Below are 8,392 nucleotides of genomic sequence, written 5' to 3'. Positions count from 1 at the left end.
CCCTCTGCTCAGTTAGTCTCTCCCTTTCGATGGTATATCATTCCCTCTGCTCAGTTAGTCGATTCTGTTGCTGTGGCTGCCGATTCCTTCTCTGGAGTCAGAACCAGTGTTTCTGGGCTTCCATTGTTGATGGAGTACCAGAAGCTTTCCAGGAGCTGTCCAGGGTTTCAGTGCCAAATTGGGACTGCCAAGCATCCAGCCCCATAGACAGAGCAACCACCAGGCTGTTGGCCTCTCCACTGTTAGACAGCTACTGTTAGACCGCTGGGCACACAGCCACAAGGACCAAGCAACTACCAGGTTCTCAGTCTCTCAGGTGTGACTGAGCTATCGCTACTATTCTGCAGTAAAATGATTAAATAAATTACACACACACACACACACACACACACACACACACACACACACACGCACGCACACACACACACCCATACACTCATCCAAACTATTCTACTCTTGTAGTGAACCATGAGTAATATAGGCCTTTAGGGGTCACTTCAGATATGAACTATATAGCACAGCTCTCAGACCTCATCAGAGAAATTTCTCTATGCAGTGATTAATGCAGAAACTTACAACCGTTGTGAGGAATAAGTGACTGAGGAGCCCTCAGCCACAAGGGAACATTATATCATAAGCTACTCACAAGGCTCAGAGATCATAGTGGAAGAGGTGAAAAAAAAAAAAAAACTGTGCTATCCAGAGGCCTGGGAGGACGGGCATAAACAGGGTCTTCTGGGCCCACCAGGACCAATGCACCCATGAACTCACAGTATTGTAGTGACCTGCACAATGCCTGTTCAAGATCAAACCAGTTCATACCCCAGCATGAAGTAGGAAAGGGCACATGAATTCCCACCCACAGCTGAAAAGCTGTCTTACATCTTTTCTATTGCTGCGACAAAACACCTTGAACAAAGGCAACATATAAAAGAAAGTGTTTAATTGGGTATATGGTTTCAGAGGGTCACAGTCAGTGATAGAGGAACAAAGGCATGGTGACTGCAACAGTTGATGGTTGACATCCAGATCTGCAAGTAGGTAGCAGAGACAGAGAGCCACACTGGAAATGGCAAGCTTGGTGCTGGAGCAGTAGCAACGAATTTACATCCTGATCTGTAAGTTGGAGGCAGAGAGATAGAAAGTTCACTGACGAAGGTTCAGGCTTTTGAAACCTCAAAGTCCATCCTGATGTCATACCTCCTTCAACACCACCACACCTCCTGATCCTTCCCAATGAGTTCCACCAACTGGGAATCAAGTCTCCAAACATCTGAGCCTCTGGGGTTATTTTAATTCGAATGACCACATTGTACTTTCTGGCTCTTATTGCCTTGTGGACATATCATAAGTAATGCAATATTCATTTAATCCTACTTCAAAATCCCCATAGTCTTTTACAGTCTTGGGGTGGCTTGAAAAAGAATATCTTTCCCCAGGCTCATATATTTGAGTGTTTGGTCTGCAGTTGGTAGAACTGTTTGGAAAGGATTAAGAGTGTGGCCTTGTTGGAGGAGAAGTGTCACTGGAGGTGGGCTCTATGGAGGAGGAGTGTCACTGGAGGTGGATTCTGAGGTTTCAAAAGCTCAAACCTTCCCAGTTAACTCTCTATCTCCCTGCCTCTAATTTACAGATTTGGATGTAAACTCTTAGCTGCTGCTCAAGCACCAAGCTCACCTGCTGCCATGCTCCCCTCCATGGTAATCATGGACTGACTTTCAGCAACCATGAGCTGAAAAATTAAATGCCTTTTTTTTTTTATAAGTTGCTTTGGTAATGGTGTCTTTTTGCAGCAATTTAACAGTAATGAGCCAGGCAGTGGTGGCGCACGCCTTTAATCCCAGCACTTGGGAGGCAGAGGCAGGTGGATTTCTGAGTTCGAGGCCAGCCTGGTCTACAGAGTGAGTTCCAGGACAGTCAGGGCTACACAGAGAAACCCTGTCTCAAAAAAACAAAACAAAAGAACAGTAATGAAAACAAGTCCTTAGCAATGTTTAAAAGTCAAGACAACCTCTCAAGTATATCTTCTTGTAAAAAATAAATGTACCTATCTCCAACAAACAATGGCAAAGTATACATTACTAATCTGTGGTGGTTTGAATGAGAATGTCCCCTATATACTTCGTCCCCAGTTGGTAGAACTGTTTGAGAAGGCTTAGGAGATATGGCCTTGTTGGAGGAGGGGTGTCACCGGGAGTGGACTTAAGAGGTGTTAAGAGCCCACATCATCCCCAGTTAGCTCCTTGTCATTCTGCTCATGCACTCTAACCCTTTGAAATTGTAATCCTCAAATAAACCCTTTCTTCTAGACATTGTCTTGGTCATGGTGTCTCATCACAGACAATATAAAGGCAACTAAGACACATGCCTAAAGGGAGGAATTGGGCCATAGTGAGGAAATATTGGACCAAAGCAAGACCAAACCTCAGCAGGTCAAACTTCAAACTCTGTAGCTCTATGTTTAATGTCAAGGGTCTTAGATGGCTCTACCTTTCTAGTTTTACTGCCCACAAGATATATCTCTGACTCAGGCTGGTTCTACTCTCTGTCTGCAGTTCTCCTTGGCAGATAGCTCATGAGTGTGGTGCTTTTAACACCTCAGGGGTTCCAAAGCAATGTGGGTTTCCCTTTCACAGCTCCATACTAGGCTCCATGCAGGGACTTGCCTGCCACATGCCTGGCCACAGTGGCTCTGCGTAATTGCAGAGGAGGATTCCACAACCCCCTTATTCACATACCCTTCATGACTCTGAACCCAGAACCACATGGATGGCACTGCCAAGTCTGACTCTGCTTAGGGTGGAGCCTGATCCCCCTTACAGAGGTTTTCCCTTCTTCTATTTAGGAACAGAAATTTCCTTATGTCTTCTGCATCACATTTTGTCTTGATGTCTTTACGTCTTTTATCATAAGCCTTGGCTTCAACATTTCCTTTCCTGGGGATCGTTTTCTCTTTGAACTGTAGATTTCCTTTTTCCCCTGACTCTTCTTCTTCTTCTTCTTCTTCTTTTTTTTTAATTGGAGGCATGTATTAGACTAATTACATAATCATGTGATAATGTACATATTAAGCTGTCTTGAAATCTCCTCTGCCAAAGGTCCTTGGAAGGTTGACCGTGCCCCAGTAGATGGCCCCATAGCCATGGTTATAAAGGCAATACCAATTGAATTCAGTGTTGTGGTGGTGGGGAGGACATGAGGTAAGAAAGAAGACGACCAGGGGATGGACCAAGATCAATTAGAGGGAGGAGTGGAGGTGAATATGATTAACATACATTGTACACATGTATAAAATTCTCAAAGAATTAATAAAAATATAATATGTGTGTATGTACAGTAAAAAGACCCAAACTCTGGAGGACTGGGAGAATGACTCAGTGGTACAAGTATGTATGAGAACCAGAGAACCCGTGTAACCCAGCACCCATGTAAAAAGCCAGGTACAAGGTAACAACTCAAAAGGGGGCTTCTCATGCCTGGTGTTGAGGCTTTTGTTAGATAGTCTGTGGATCATGGTGTAGCATCATTAGCCTAGGCTGATGGAACTAGAAATCTTCATACTGAGCTAACCTAGAGCCAGAAAGACAAGCGTCTCTTGTTGTCTTTCCTCTGTGGTTCTGAAATCACCTCTGAAAACAGGAAAGAAAGAAGGTATGGGAGCGGGGTACAGAGAAGAAAACAGCGGGGTACAAGTTGATTTGGAAGGAAAATGGGAGGCGAGTTTCAGCTATGGATGGAGGTTAATGCAAGGGAGCAAGAAGGGCAAAATCACAGTAAAAATCTCTGGAAAAGTCTTAAGGAATTATGGTATTATCTATTTACCTAAAATGCCATGTAGCACATAAGGATCTGTAGATACACATGTAGTCCAAATAAAATTTATCAACCTGGGCTGGTGATGCTACCCCAAGAGCCACAGACTATCTAACAAAACCCCCAACACCAGGCATGAGAAGCCCCCTTTTAAGTTATTGGTCAGGCTATCCAAGAGACTCAAAAGACACTATAGATGATTCCTGTTGTCCTTGGTTGACCATCAGAGGTGGATAGGAAATCATGGCTGGTATTGGAAACCTTACAAACTACCTGGGGCTAGTGAAGTCAGGGATCTTGGAGGAGAACCTGCTCCCACCACTTCACTAAATAAACATAATTCCCAGGTACATTCTAAATGTTTATCCTTATACCCAATGTGCTAGTCTGTTGCTGCTATTGAGTCATTTGGAAAGAGGAAACCTCAATTGAGAAAATGCCCCAAGCAGATCAGGCTGTAGGTAAGCCTGTGGGAATTTTCTTGATAAAAGATTGATGTGGGTGGATCCATCTGACAGGTGTGGTGTCCCCATAGGTAGGTGGTCCCAGATGGAATAAGAAAGCAAGCTGACCTGTTGGGCAGTGATGGCGCATGCCTTTAATCCCAGCACTTGGGAGGCAGAGGCAGGTGGATTTCTGAGTTCGAGGCCAGCCTGGTCTACAGAGTGAGTTCCAGGACAGCCAAGGCTACACAGAGAAACCGTGTCTCGAAAAAAAAACAAAAAACAAAACAAAACAACAACAACAAAAACAAAAGAGAGAGAGAGAGAGAGAGAGAGAGAGAGAGAGAGAGAGAGAGAGAGAGAAAGAGAGAGAGAGAGAGAGAAAGAAAGAAGGAAAGAAAGAAGGAAAGAAAGCTGAGCAAGCCAGTAAACTGCATTGCTCCATGGCTTCTGTTTCAGTTCCTGCCTCCAGGTTCCTGCCTTGAGTTCCTGCCCATAATGAGATCTGATGTGCCCTCTTCTGGTGAGTCTGAAGATAGCTACAGTGAATTACGCCTGAGCCAGCAGGCCAGAGCAAGCAAGCTGGAGGCCGGAGAGCAGCCACTCACATGATGGCTCACGGCCATCTGTATAGCTACAATGAACTCATACACATAAAATAAATAAATATGAAAAAAATAAAAGAAAAAAGAAAAACTTAAAAATAAACACACACACATACATACATACAGAGAGAGAAAGGGGGGAGGGGAAGAGGGGGAGAGAGAGAGAGAGAGAGAGAGAGAGAGAGAGAGAGAGAGAGAGAGAGAGGAGAGAAGAGCCTGGTACATACCTACACACTTATAATACATCATGCCATACAGACCCTTCAAGAACACAAATGCCAGCCCAGGGTACTATACCCAACAAAACTCTCAATTACCATTGATGGAGAAAACAAGATATTCCATGACAAAATTTATACAATATCTTTCCACAAATCCAGCTCTACAAAGGATAATAGATGAAAAACATCAACATAAGGAGCAAAACTACACCCTAGAAGAAGCAAGAAAGTAATCTTTCAACAAATCCACACAAATCTAATTCCACCTCTTACAACAAAACATCAGGAAGTGACAATTACCTTTTCCTAATATCTTAATATGAACATTAATATTACCAACATATCCTAAGCGATTAAAATACAAAAATATGAGGAATTAGAAATTTGTTGATTGTCATCCAATGGTCTCTCTAATTTGGTAATTGGAGAAATAGGTCCAATATTGTACAATCTATATATACTTTAAGCTTGTTTGTAACAGTGTCTTGCTGAGTACAACATAAGGGTCTTGAAATCTTGCTTCTCCTATCTCAGCCTCTCTATTAGTAGTATTGTTTATTTCATGTTTTTACACTATACTATGGTTTTCAGAACAGCTTATATATTTCAAAAGTATTTATATACCCAAGGGAGACATAGAAACTAACTTGGGAGGTGGCTTGTAGGAAAGAGAACAACAAAGAGTGAGACTGAATGCTTTGTTTGACATTTGTAGCTCTTGTATCAAGTTTGAAGAAGAGGACTTTACAAGTTACTCTTTCTCTGAGATGAATGCTTTTCCAAATTATCACAGCCAATGAACCAGATTCTTACCCACACCTAATGTCTGTCCCACCCTTCAAGCAGAACAATTGTTCATTGAAACAGTTGGTGAATGACTTTATGGATAGACTATCTTAATACACACATCATTTCTTAAATGAATGTAACCTGTTCTGTGTGGCCTGAGAATAAAGTCACTCAATCAAGTCAAATAGTTTTGACCATAGCAGGAAGTCTGTATCCAAAAATCATGCCTACAATTCATTTCTTGGCACAGCAGAACTGTCAACTCTCAGCTTAGCTACGATGGAGGTAAAATCCTTCGGTGATGTGAGGGTCATTGAAGTACAACCTTCTTACAATGAAATCCAGTGTCTAAAAATTGTTCTTATTTTGGGCTTGTACCACAGTAAGAGCTAAGATTTTAAGCTCTACTGAATACAAAACAAACAAACAAACAAACAAAAAGACTTTATATATTTATGTTCATTTAAGAAAATACTAGTAGTGATGTATTATTTTGAAATATACAGTTAATATGTTTGGAGTTATTTAAAATTTATACTAAGAAAAACATGTATTTTCAGTATTGCTGTAGACAAGCATCTACATAACAATGTTAAATTGATTGTTGTTTTATATCAAACAACTTCTATAATACTCATTTTTATTGTTACAATATTTTATAAATTTTAAGGAATATGACAAAAAAAGATATTGTAGGTATTGAAAGGGGGTCTCTGGGAGGAGTTGGGGTACAAAAGGGAAACAAGAATGTGATTTAATTCTATTTACTTAAAATATGTTTTTAAATGTTAACAAATTCAGATAAATTAAAATCATGTAACTTTTCTCATCATAATGCAATAAAAGTTAAAAAATAAAAAAGAAAATAAATACACACACATACCTACAGAGAGAGAAAGGAGAGGGGAGGGGAAGGGGGGAGAGAGAGAGAGAGGCAAGAAGAGCCTGGTACATACCTACCTACACATTTATAATACATTGTATGTGCGCGCATACACACATACACAAAATTCAAATTATAGCAATCAGGTTAGATTATATGATATAGCATTGAAACACTTCCTTGTAAAAAGGAAGCTTACTTTTCTGTTGCTGTGCTAAAACACCATTGCCAAGACAACATATGGAAGAAAGAGTTTGTTTGGAGCTGACAATATCGAGGGCTAAGGGTGTGTAAGGTTTGGAGGCATGGCAGCTGGAGCAGAGTGTCAAGAGCTCACACTCTTAAGTGTGAATACAAAGCAGGGAGAGCACAGTAGATGTAACGTGAGGACCGAAGGCTTCAAAACCTAACCCTGGTGACATACTTCCTCCCCAAACAGAGCCCCCAACTGAAGACCAAGTGTTCAAGTGCACGAGACTATAGGGGACATTTCTTATTTAAGCCATTCCAATCACTAACTTCCATGGCTGCCTTTACCACCTTGAATAGACCCAGTGACACCTTTACTCTACCCCTATGCCACAGTACCATGAGCAAAACACTAGCTGGATGAACGTCCTCAACTTAAAATTGGTGACCCTATTCTTCAAAGGCACTTACACATTGCCCCCAAAGTCTTATGCACGCTCTCTTCTGGAGACCTTGTTTGGAGGGTCTAGAAGCAGAGTGCAGCTACTTACATAACCTTGAGCAGTCCTGGAGGGAGCGTTTATGGGGATACGCATGGGGTAGTGAGGGAGGAAGTGAGTACCCATCTAGCCAGCCAGAGCAGTGAAACCAACCCAGGGAATCAACTCACTGTCACATCCTAATCCAAGGTGCATAGACCACCAGAGAAACAAGGTGCGGAAGGACAGGCCCCACCCAGGTGACTGAATCCATGGCTACAGTGTAACAGGAGACAAGAAGTTATGGATCCTCAAGCAGGCCCTCAAGCTCCTGATAGGATTTGTAAAGTAACTGTTTTCTCATGTCTTAGTCGGGATTTACTCGTTAGGAACACAGAGATATAGTTGTCACCTCAGGGAAAAGTAGTAGAGTTGGTTCTTATGGAAGGGAGAAAATGGCTGGTTCCCCTGTGGGAATCCAGAGAGGCCTCATAGATACAGGGAGTCCCCAGATGGCTCCTGAAGCCTCCCCTTACCCTCCAGGCTCTCAGTGTTGGGCCTCCTACAATTGGGCTTGACTTGTGTCACTAGCATTGCGATGGAAATAGCTTCTGCCTTGCTTCCTCTTGGATCAAGCACCTTCTGGTGCTCTGGAAAGTCCTAGGGGAAGGTCCGTGAAGAGAGGAAGTGAGAGCTCCTTCCAAACAACAACAGTCCCCGCCTCCCTGTGACGTCACCGCCCCCTCCATCCTGAGCTGTTTCTTCCATAGCTCTGCCCTGTTGTGTGTGTGCCATTCTCTTGTCTCCACAGATCACTTTTCTCCGTTTATATTTTGTTTCCTCATCTGATTATTCTTTAATTCGCAACTGGTCAAACATGATGTCTGAGTCAGGGCTCTATTACTGTGAAGAGACTCCGTGAACACGGAAACGCCTTTACACAAAGTATTTAATTGGCGGTTTGTGCACA

At 42.4% G+C, this 8,392-nt stretch overlaps 1 long non-coding RNA gene across 1 annotated transcript; it reads right to left on the bottom strand.

Moving 5' to 3' along the window:
* Positions 1-923: 923 nt before the first annotated feature.
* On the bottom strand, positions 924-8,135 carry LOC116085285. Its single transcript, XR_004116477.1, has 2 exons — positions 7,959-8,135; positions 924-1,116 (listed from the first exon to the last, which is right to left on the bottom strand). It is a non-coding gene; the product is annotated as an uncharacterized LOC116085285 (long non-coding RNA).
* Between the last annotated feature and the right edge of the window lie 257 nt (positions 8,136-8,392).

The sequence above is a fragment of the Mastomys coucha genome, unplaced genomic scaffold (genome assembly GCF_008632895.1).
Source record: "Mastomys coucha isolate ucsf_1 unplaced genomic scaffold, UCSF_Mcou_1 pScaffold9, whole genome shotgun sequence".
Taxonomy (NCBI): Eukaryota; Metazoa; Chordata; class Mammalia; order Rodentia; family Muridae; genus Mastomys; species Mastomys coucha.
This window is presented reverse-complemented; position numbering and strand designations above follow the sequence as displayed.